At 41.2% G+C, this 11,458-nt stretch overlaps 1 protein-coding gene across 1 annotated transcript in view; it reads right to left on the bottom strand.

Moving 5' to 3' along the window:
- Window positions 1-2,922, bottom strand: part of LOC107582200 (estrogen-related receptor gamma) — a 92,664-nt gene extending 89,742 nt beyond the window's left edge. Inside the window, exon 1 of the mRNA XM_016267971.1 lies at window positions 2,814-2,922. The gene's annotated coding sequence lies outside the window, so the exon portion shown is untranslated. The remainder of the gene's footprint in view (window positions 1-2,813) is intronic.
- Between the last annotated feature and the right edge of the window lie 8,536 nt (window positions 2,923-11,458).

Raw genomic sequence — 11,458 nt, 5'->3', positions numbered from 1 at the left:
CGGCTGCACGATTGAGCTCGCCTGGGATGTGAACGGCGCGAAGTGACCTCAGATGCTTCTGACTCCAGAGGAGGAGATGGCGGACGAGTTGCGACATGCGACGGAGGCATAGACCGCCCTGGTGGTTGATGTCCGCAACGGTCGCAGTGTTGTCCGTACGGACCAGTACGTGCTTGTCGTGTTGCAGCGACTTGAAGCGGCGCAGAGCCAGCCATACTGCTTGCAACTCGAGGCAGTTGATATGCCACTGCAGTCGAGGCCCCGACCAGAGCCCCGCAGCTGCATTCCCATTGCACATGGCACCCCAGCCCCTGGCAGAGGCATCTGTTGACACAACAACATACCTGGATACTTGCCCAAGGGACACCCCTGTCCGAAGAAAGGCAAGATCTGTCCACGGGCTGAGGGTCTGACGGCAGAATGGGGTAACAGAAACCCGGTAAGTGCTGTGTTGCCATGCCCATCTCGGGACCCGATCGTGAAGCCAACGCCTTGGCCTGGTGGACTTGCAGGAGGGCCATGGCGTGCAGGGCGGAAGCGGCCTGTCCAGCAGCACTGTAAGCCTTAGACGTCAGAGCGGGTGAGAACTTACAGGCCCTGGACGGCAGGCGTGGACTACCTCTCCAGGCGGCGGCGCTTTGCGGGCAGAGCTGCATGGCAATCGCGCGCTCGACCGGAGGGATGTCCACATACCCTTGGGCCGCCCCCCCGTCGAGGGTGGTGAGGACGGAGGAGGTATCAGGTCTGTTTCGGGCAGAAAAAGGTGCCTTCCAAGACTTTGTAACCTCCTCATGCACTTCCGGGAAGAATGGAACCGGAGGCGGCTGCCGGCGCCCGGCTCGGAGACGGCTGAACCAATCATCCAGCCTCGAGCGTTCGGGAGAAGGCGGAGGCCTCCAGTGCAGCCCGACACTCTCAGGGGCCCGGGAAAGCATAGCGGTCAGCTCTGGATCTGACTCGGGCAACGCCACTCTACCTGACGGTGGCAGCGCAGCCGAATCCTCATCTCCAGAGCCTAGCTCGCCCTCCGATGCAGCGATCGACATCCTGTCCTCTGCCTGTGTCCCGCACAAGATGCTGGACCCCGCCCTGTCCGAGGACCCAGCACGCTCGTCCGTAAGCACCAGGTGGTGCGACATGCTCGAGGAATGAGAGGCCCGCGGAGACGTACTCGACGGGGAAGCTCTCACCGTAACCCTCAGGTCTCCCTGACCATGAACCGAAGTAGCCCTCCGAGAACCAGAGGAGCTAGAGCGAGGCATGGCAAGGGGGATACATCCCCGTTTAATGAGGAGGTATCTAGACCGCAACGTCGCGATGGTCATGTTCCCGCACTGAGAACATGACTCATCCATGAGCGCTGCTTCAGCATGCTGTAAGCCCAAGCACGAGAGGCAGTGATCATGACCATCAGATGGCGGCAGGAAATGACCACATCCAGAAACGCACGAGCGGGAAGCCATCTTTAAAAAGACGCCCGTCGCTCGTGAAGCTCTTTTAGAAATTGCTCTTTTAGAAGGAAACACTCTTTTGGAGAGAGCGCTGAAGCGCCCAGTGGAGGTCGCGGCGAGACCGCAGAATGGAAGCTGCAGCCCACCAAGGTTTCAGCAGCCTGGATGGCAACCCCGCTGATACGTCGTCACACCAACGCCAGCTGTTTCTCTCGAACACTCGCGGAGATTCGTCCTGTAGAAGGCTCGGCTCCAAAGCTAAAAGCTGATGTGCGTTTGCACACGCTCTCCTTTCATACCCACGCTGCGGGGCGGGGTGCGCGTGGCGTAACACGCACGCCAACTGTCATTGGCTTGTTTAGTTAACACTCGAAGGTGATTGGGCTCTCGGCCGAGATCCCAATTCTTCAGTCACGACTGACGTAACGTAGAACGTGACTGACTGAAAGGGAACTGAAGGATCTGGAGAGATTCTGTACAGATAAATGGTCTCTGATCTCTTGTCAGGTGTTCTCCAAACTCATCAGGCATTATAGGATAGAATCAGAGCTGTTATCTTGGCAAAAGGAGGTGTCCAATGTGTATTAGAGAAAAATATTTCTTTCATAATGAGATTTACCTTCAATTCCATTTTACTTATTGAAAGGTTAGGGCTTTGTGAATTTTTATAAATAAATGATCAAAACGATCAACAGCGCAGATTTATTTTCATAGGCTTCTTTGTTCATATTTACCAAGGAAGCCAATATTTTTGATTTATATATATTATATATTACCAGGAGGCAGGTTTAACTTCAGATTAACATTCAGATTAACACTGGAAACACAACGTTAATCTAAAGTTAGACCTGTCTCCTGGTAGGTTTAATTTAAGCCTTAATTTAGTCCTGAAGTTGTTCTAATCAATCGGCCTATTAAACTCTGGACTAGACCAAGTTCAAGACTATTTAAAACCATGACATAGAAAGCAGATTCCTGTTAATCTGGTTTAAATGGCCATTTTAGTCTAGGACTAGGACTTTCACTCCAGCCATACTGAAACACACATACAAATATATATGCAATTGTGAATTCCAGGGTGCCAAAAAGTAATTTTAAACAACTGCTATTGTACCACTTTCAAAAGACTTGGGTGGGTGAGTAAAACTGCTCCATGAAACCAAGGCTATGAAGGGGAAAGTGACACAAGGTTACTATGGTAGCGAATGAGTGAATAGCTAAGTAATCTAATGGTCTATCAGCAGGTACAATTGTCACATGAAGGAAAGTGCCAATTTCAAAGCCCCCCTGCTTGGCAGGGTGATAACAGGCTAGTGGGGGCTCCAAGGACAGCGGCGAACCCGGTGTGCGGCATTTGCTAACCTCTCTTTGATACGGCCACTGCTGTTTCCTGTTTCTACCCTCTTCTCTCTCGTCTTGAATCTCTTTAGCAGTCCGACTACATGCAGGATCTCCTATCTTCAAGAAAACCAGTGCTGCAGTGAAGAATGGAAAATGAATGGTGTTAGAATGGTGTCTATCTTTAAATAAAGCATATTCTTTTTTCCTAAATATCCATTTATTTTGATTATTTATGACTCAATAAACCATACTAAAATAAGTACACAAAGACCTTATTTTACCACAAATTACATTAAATAAATAAATCCCATATCCAGAACACAGATAACCAGAGCTCTGATATGAGATACACATTAGCACATTAAAGCACCTTTTAAGTGCAGGTATTTGCAGTTCACCGTGTCTGAAAAGGATCGAGACACGTCTTCTCCTTATCTGTGGTTACAATTAAAACACCTTCTGTCATTTCACAGGTCTACTGGGATCAAGTTTACTTTCAAATACATGACCGGCCTCTAACTGATATACTCTGAGCAGAATATAGACACAAAACTGCACATGAAATGGTTGTCATTCTTGAACAAATTTTTTTCTTGAGTAAACATGAGCACAAAATATTGCTGTCTCAGAGGGTTACGTGTGCATCGTGCACCTGCATGAACCACGCTGTGTTGCTGCCACTGATTACGTCTATACAAAGCTGCTTTAAAAACGCTGAATTAAAAGCAAAGAAAATCTAAATATTTAGTGATACATATATATACAGTGGGTACGGAAAGTATTCAGACCCCCTTAAATTTTTCACTCTGTTAAATTAACGATTTTAGCAAATGGCTGCAATATAACAAAGAGTGAAAAATTTAAGGGGGTCTGAATACTTTCCGTACCCACTGTATATAAAGAAATATATATAAATATATAAAAAAATTGATTGAAATGATGGTTGAACTCATTATATATTCCTATTGAAAGTGTCCCTGGTCTGCCAGGATGTGGCCTTGGCCTCTCAGGCCCTGTTCTGAATGGAGAGCTGCCATCACGTCAGCATGGCCTGTTTAACCACATCACTCTCATCTTGTACCACTCGTGCTCTTCATGCCAAAGCTGCTCAGCACCACACTGCAGGCCGGTGTTTTATTGTCCAAGATATTTCAAATGTCTGGTCTCAACAATTAACATGTTGATTGAATTTGTCATTGCCACGCAATGTTATTATTTTGTGACAATATGAATAGAATATAAAGTAAAAATATTAAACATCATCTGGGTTTAAAATGAAAAATGAGTTATTTCTGCACCACAACTGGCACCAAAGAAAATTGGTAAAATACTGATTGTATAATTGCTAAAATACCTTGTTCTCTATATAGTGATTCTGTTTAATGCTATAGGGGCAGAGAAATTACACTTTCTTTCATATCTACCAATAGTGGGTGAACTAAAACAATTTGTAATCCTAAAAATAATAAAACTCAATTTTGCAATATTTCATCAAAAATAGTCTAGTAATTTGACCCCTTGCATATTTTGTGCCAAACAATAAAGGTAATTTGCATTTCATTTGAAGCACAAAACATTATCATTGTCCATATGGCTTGTGCACTTTGCTTCTTAGTCATACAACAGCTTTGTGTGATGAACAGACCAAAATTTAAGTTGAAAAACAAATTTTATTAAGGCGTGTATGTATTAAAACATGGTACCTCAAAATGTGTTTGGCAGGTTTGATGTCACTGAGGTCAAACATAACCGGTTCTTGCTCATCTCCTGACCATTCGCAATGCATTTGACTGTTTTGAAATGGACACAAGCATAAATAAGATCTGAGATCTATAACTAGGTAGTTTTCAACTTACATTGTTGTCTGTTTATCACACAAAACTTTCAGAATAGTTGGAATATAGCATACATACTACTGTACTTTATTCATTCTGGAGCTTGACAATATGAATCGCTGTTCATGTTCCCACAAAAAAGAGCAATGCTGGCAATCTGCTAAACTTCTCCCTGTATGTTATACAGAAGGAAGGAAGAATGTCATACAGGTTTAGAACGACATCACGGTGACTAAATGATGACATAATGTCCATGTTTAGATAAACAAATCCTCTATTTCAAACTCATTTGCAAGTTCTACATCCAAATTCATGTTACATAATCCTCACGTAAAAGACAATATTCAATCACACAAGAAACACCCGTGACTCTTCCTGTCATTACAAAGCATGTGACTGCCCAACTTTCCAGCCCTGTCTGCTCCTCTCAGTCCTCTCTCAGCTCAAGACAGCAGCCCCCCTCAGCCCACACAGAGCCTGTGCTTCTGCCCGCAGCTGTTCCTCAAAGCTATAGGGCTTTAGATAAGATCTCCCTTTCTGTTAACACGTGGATCTGGCCTTTGGAGGAGAGGTGGCCACATTTGCTGGCCTTTGCACGGTGGCCCGCAGGGCGTCCTTCTTCATTGGGGCTAGGTCACAGGGATTCACACAGAGAGAGGGAAAGTAGGGACAGGTTTGGATACACTGACCAGGGATTAATAGCTAATTATGAGGAAGGTTAACGCCACTAAATATGCTTTACATTTACAGCCTACTGCAGTTGTCTTTGGGGTTAAAAAAATAGGCTCTATGAGGCAAATTCACAAAGAATGAAATGTGGCGGCTGATAGAACCATTGACATACTTTTTTCATATACAAGCTATTTCAGAGTAGTGAGTCTTAACCAGGTGGCCTCTGAAAACTTCCAAGGGGGCCACAAGATGGCTTAAAATTAAATAAAATAATATAAATTATTTTATAATACAATTTTAAAATCATCCAAATTCCAAAAATGTGGTTGTTCAGTATGGAAACTAACCAACATATTTATTGTTTTAATTAGTTCCCCCAGCAACTGTTGGTTATATTTTTAGCCCAGTCTAAAATGAAAACTCTAACTTCAAATATTTAAAAATCTGGAAAAAATAAAATAAAAAAATCATAATAATAAAAAAAAACGGACATTTAGAAATAATATATCAACCACCTAATGTGCAGCTTGTATAAGGAGAGAAAATTATATAAAATATAAAACATTACAAGTTGAATTAGCAACAGTCACAAAATGACTCCTGCCTCTGAGTCACTGCTGATTCAGCTGAGCATCACCATTATCACAGTACATCTCGTTAAGAGTCAAGAGCTAATGGCAATATCGGTTTCACCACAAATAATACTTTAAATATGACAGAAGTGAACTTTTCCTTTATTCAACCTCATGCCAACTAAAATGTTGGTCTGTTTCACACACAAAGCTTCAGAAGAATATTGCACACATGCAGAATGGACTATTTCTACAATAGCTTTTGTCTTTTTGGAGTTTGATAACCTAGATCCTCATTCATTTTTATTATATTAAAAAGAGTGGCCGGGATATTTGTCCTTTTATGTCTCTCAGAAGAAAGTCATACAGGTTTGGTATGACTTGAGGTTGAGTAAATGACGACAATTTTCATTTTTGTGTCAACTAATCTCTTAATCAGACAGAAGTTAACTTTGTGAATAGATAGCAATCATGTCTGGAAGACCATCATTTGGTTTATTTTGTATTATATTATGGTCAACAACAAACTATATTAAGCATCACTATTAATGCTAATTCCAAGCAAAATCACTATAGGAAAGTGCAAGAAACACACATACTCTCTCTCTCTCATAAAAGTCCCTTCTGTATGGAAGTGTTAATTGACTTCTCAGAGAGAGCTAGTGGGCGGATTCAATCCAGGTTATAGCCACGTCTTCATACTGCTTCACAAGGACTAGACTGCATGGGAGAGAATTCTTAATGAGGGCCCCCAATACCCTGCAGGAACCCCATCTCTCTCTCTCTCTCTCTCTCACACACACACACACACACACACACAAAATCTCACCCCATAACAGGGTCCTGTTTCTACACCGACCTGCACTAAACACTCTGACAAAAGGGCTTGGATTTGCTATTGCTCTCGAGTGTTGGGACCCCCCACACGCTAAACCGCCAGCTCTGTTGGTGGGATTCTACGGCACACACACACTTTGTCAAAAACACAGAAATATATATAAATAAATCAAACACCTGGAGAGCAGGGCAGCACAAAGCTTGAAAACAGAGAGATGACTGAGGCTAGACAAAGGGGAAGAGAGAGAAACGCATGAGGGACTGTATTTGTTAAGTTTTTTTTTTTCCTTAAAGCGTTGCTCATTTTAATAAAGGAGATCCCCCAGTCTCTAAGTGCCGCAGATAAAACAAATCATTTAGTGGCTTAAAAGACTATTTATGTGAAGAGCCACACTTGTCTCTTTCTCTCTCTCCTGTCCTCGGAGGAAATGTCATTGAGCCTGTTGCATCACAATAGCATGGAGTGAAAAATCCTGCATGATTGAATCCGAGACGTGCTGTTTCTTTGCTCATATATTTACGCTGTAATCTGAGGGGCCTAGACAGATGTGAAAATAAAAAATAAATATCACCTTACATGTATACAATTACATGGTCAAAGCAGAAATAGTTCATTGGAGAGTCCAAGAAATGCAATGTTCTAGATGAAGACTGAGGCTGGGATCCTCAAGGAATTTTCCATTGTGTTCCAGTCATGTTTCAATTCTCCACTTGAGAATAACCAATGGAATGTCACTTTAGTCACCACCATTTTGGAAATTATGTCAAAATATGGTTCTAACAGTGTTGATAGATTTTTCCAGACTTTACAAGTTGGAAATCCAACCTCAAGACCAATTCCAGTGGTTATTCTCTAATAGAAAGTGGAAGAAGTTGAGAGTTGTTTAAAGCATGTCTTTACTTGTAATAATAATAATAATAATAAAAAATAATTAAAGCCCGACCGATATGTGTTTTTTTGGGGGCCAATGCCGATACCGATATTAGGGAGTAAAAAAAGACAGATATCCATATATCGGCCGATATTTTTTATGTGTAGGCTATATTATAGTACAGTATAGTCAAAAGTTTGGACACACTTCCCATTCGTGTGTCCAAACTTTTGACTGGTACTGTATATAGAATAAATAATAATAAATAATAATAATACTTTTTTTTTCACAAACTGTGTTGTGTATTTTCTGGTAATCAAATGAACATGCAGAACATTTGTATTTGTGCAATTTAATATTCATAGACAAAGTCTATATATATGTACTGATCTGTTTTTAATTTATTCATCAAATATAACACAAATTCCATGAAATTCCTCATTATACAGTAAATTCCGTATTTATGACTGGATTCCGCGATTCCGTCCATGTTTTCTGCATCGCGGAAATCATACGGCCCTACTAATGTAGCAAACGAATATAAGCTCATTGTGAAAGTAAAAGACGGGGACATTGTTGTTTATTTACTTAGCATTGAGTCTCTCCAACCAGGTGACAATGTAGCGTTAAATCACCATTCAACAGACTCACTCAAGCCACCACTGCACTGCCGTCTATTGGACTGCAGAAAGATACTAACTTTTCAATCTGCTACGTTACTGACTGTACTGACAAACTATGCTGACACCGTGTCTGCGCAGCAACAGGACGTGGCAAAGCGACCGTTGAAAATCATTTGAACTTTGTGTCAGCACGTCATAAATAGAACGAGGCATCAGTTTACTGCATAATATCGGCAAAACGATATATCGGTCGGGCTCTAAAAATAATAATTTTATGTAATAATAATAATAATAATTTTTCTTCTATTTTAATATAATTTAAAATGCCATATTTTCCTGTGATGCAAAACTGAATTTTCAACAGCCAATAACCCAGACTTCATTCACATGACCCTTCAGAAATCATTCTAATATGCTGATTTGGTGCATAAACATTTCTTCTTATTATCAATGTTTAAAAAAAATGCTGCTTAATATTTTTGAGGAAGCATACTCAGTCCAAGAATGTGAATACAAACACTTCTATCTTTGTAAGCTCGATTTTGCACGTCACTGTCACTACAGTGTCATTTATTTCAACTAACGACTAATGGCTTATAATCTGCATATTAAATTGGGATACAATAAAGAATTTTGAAATCTCAAAAAGTAATAATAAGAAGAATACTTTAAAAGTATGTTGAAGTAGCAAGAAATAACATAAATTAAATGTATATTTAACACCAAAATGAAAATTCTGACATTATTTGCTCACCCTCAGGTGTTTCCTGTATGACATTCTTTCTTTTATGGAACACAAAAGAAGATATTTTAGAGAATGTTTCACCTGTTTTTGTGCGTAAAAAGTAATTGGGGTACAAAGCAATGAAATATTCTTTTCATTACATTAAAAAAGTCATAGTCATACAGATTTGGAATGACATGAGTATGATAAATTATAACAGAATAAAAATTTCTGGAAAAACTGTCCCTTTAAATATGTACAAAGGGACTGCGCACTGTTTGCATACATGATTCTGGGCTTACAGTTGAAAACTGCAGCAGACAACTCCTCTTCATTGCAGTACACACACAATCCTGGCCTCTCTGGGCTGTGTTTGTGTGTATGTGTCTCAGAGAGTCCACCCATCACCCCTTTGGTGTGGGCGATGGAGTGTGGCAGCTCGTTAAAGAAAAACAAAGCCCCTCACCTTCCTTTATCACTAATATGCACCTGGAGAGCTGCCGTGCTTTATGATAAACTCGCACAGCCAAACACACACTCACACAACCACAACTGTGTTTACACACCTACCCAGAATGCACTGGGAGCGCAGCCTTGTTCCAGGGGCCACTGTAAACAACTAAAGTCAATCTGTTTGTGCTAGTTTACTGCCACAGCTCAACTCCTCTGCTCACAAACAGTTTTCTGCCAGCGATGACAGTGACTTATGGATGTGATATGAGTTTTCTTCCATTTTTCTCTTTAAACGAGTAAATCAAGATTGAATGGGACAGCAAAGTATTGTGGAAAACCTGTTATGTCACATTGAAATTGAATGAAAATTAGAATGTTTTAGCAGATAAAATACAGAATATGTTTTTGGTTCCTAGCAATAAACCAGCATGATTTATTTATGACTACTTACAGCAACACTCTGGATGAGCAAACGGAGTTACCTGGGTACATGTATTGACATAAACCCTGACCTTACAGGAATGCGTCCTCCTGCAACAGCTCCTTAAAGCACTCCACAGATCCAGTTATGTCCTCTCAATCAAAACTAATACCGTTTCCTCCCCCCTCATCCACTCCTATCCCATAACCCCCCCCCCCCAGGTTTGATAACAAATATTACCTAACCTCACCTAAATTACAAATGTGAAGTAATTATACTGGCGGGCCTCCTACGGGTTATTCATAGGAGTTGGTGGTCGTAAGAGAGCTTTCTTTATATAAATTATAAATAGGTTACTTCAGAGGGTGACTTTAATTATGTTGGTTTCAAACAGAACATGAGTGCAGTATTCCGGCGGGATTATGCGTCTCAAATGAGCACAAATGTATGCCAGCAAGGAGCATCTGCACAAGATCTCCGCTAAATTTATTCAGCCACCTCGCATCTCCGCCGGTGAATAATTCCACTAATAATAAAGATTGTGAGAAACAAGAAATCTACACTCAAGAGAAAAAAAATAGAAGAAAGTGTGTGTAGTTTTCAAGGACAACTTAAAAAAAAAAAAAAACAAGTTTAATCTGTTTTGCATGGGAAATAGGTATTCTTGTGTTTTGTTCTGTGTGAGAGTGTGTGTGTTAGTGTGTGCGTCTCTCGTTGTGCTACAGAGCATCTGTTCCATTGGTGTTCAAAGAACCAATGGTCTATTACTAGGATGTAGTCATTCTTTTTTAATTTTTTTATTTTGCTAGTCTAAATGTTTTAAGGGGAATGTTTGCAAACTGGGGGCCATGGACTACAAGGAAGTGCTGGGGATCTGCCGAAAATGTAGAACATTTAAAAAAAAAAATGTTTAAAAGAAATATGTCACTTCCTGTTTGTTGCTGCCATGTGTTTTGAGTTTGAGCTCCGTCAAGTTAATTCTTTATTGTCTATTTGTTATCTTAAAATACATTTTATGCACCATCATTTTCGTTTCTATAACGTGTGAATATATCCCCTACAAAAACAATCAGAGCGCCTTGTTATAACTAGTTCTATTTTGATTTCCCGAGTCCGCTATTAGCATATAGCCCGTTAGCATCGCCAGCGTGGTTGCCGCTAATCTCGCTTACATTGCTAATACTCTATTCACACACATTACCATTGTTTTACTCACTGTTACTTGCTTTAATAGCGGATGTGTGTCTACCTTTGAGTGCAGGTGAGGACACGTTCGCAGCTCGAGCTGGAGGCCGTGGAGAAGCAAATCCGTGACCTGGTGGAGAGGCAGACCCAGCTGAGAGAGCGGAGAGCCACGCTGGAAACATCCCGGGCTGACGCTCATAAGTCTGGGGTAAGTATACAGCGCGCTGCTAACTCTCCCACCACCTCTACTCCGTGTGTTGCTGACCATTTCCTTGTATCGTGCATGTTGCATATTACTGATATTAACTATATGGCTCCGCGTTATCGTCTGGGCAGAACTATTGTTCCAGCCACCAAAGACAGATTCACAAATAACCTGCCTGATTTATCTCAACTGCTCTGCGTACCCATAAATACACATGAACTAGACGAAATGACTAGCAACATGGGCACTATCTTCTCTAATACATTA

Source organism: Sinocyclocheilus grahami, unplaced genomic scaffold (genome assembly GCF_001515645.1).
Source record: "Sinocyclocheilus grahami isolate Dianchi unplaced genomic scaffold, SAMN03320097.WGS_v1.1 scaffold4.1, whole genome shotgun sequence".
NCBI classification, from domain to species: Eukaryota; Metazoa; Chordata; class Actinopteri; order Cypriniformes; family Cyprinidae; genus Sinocyclocheilus; species Sinocyclocheilus grahami.
Note: the sequence above shows the minus strand (reverse complement) of the source record. Positions and strands in the feature narration are given on the sequence as shown.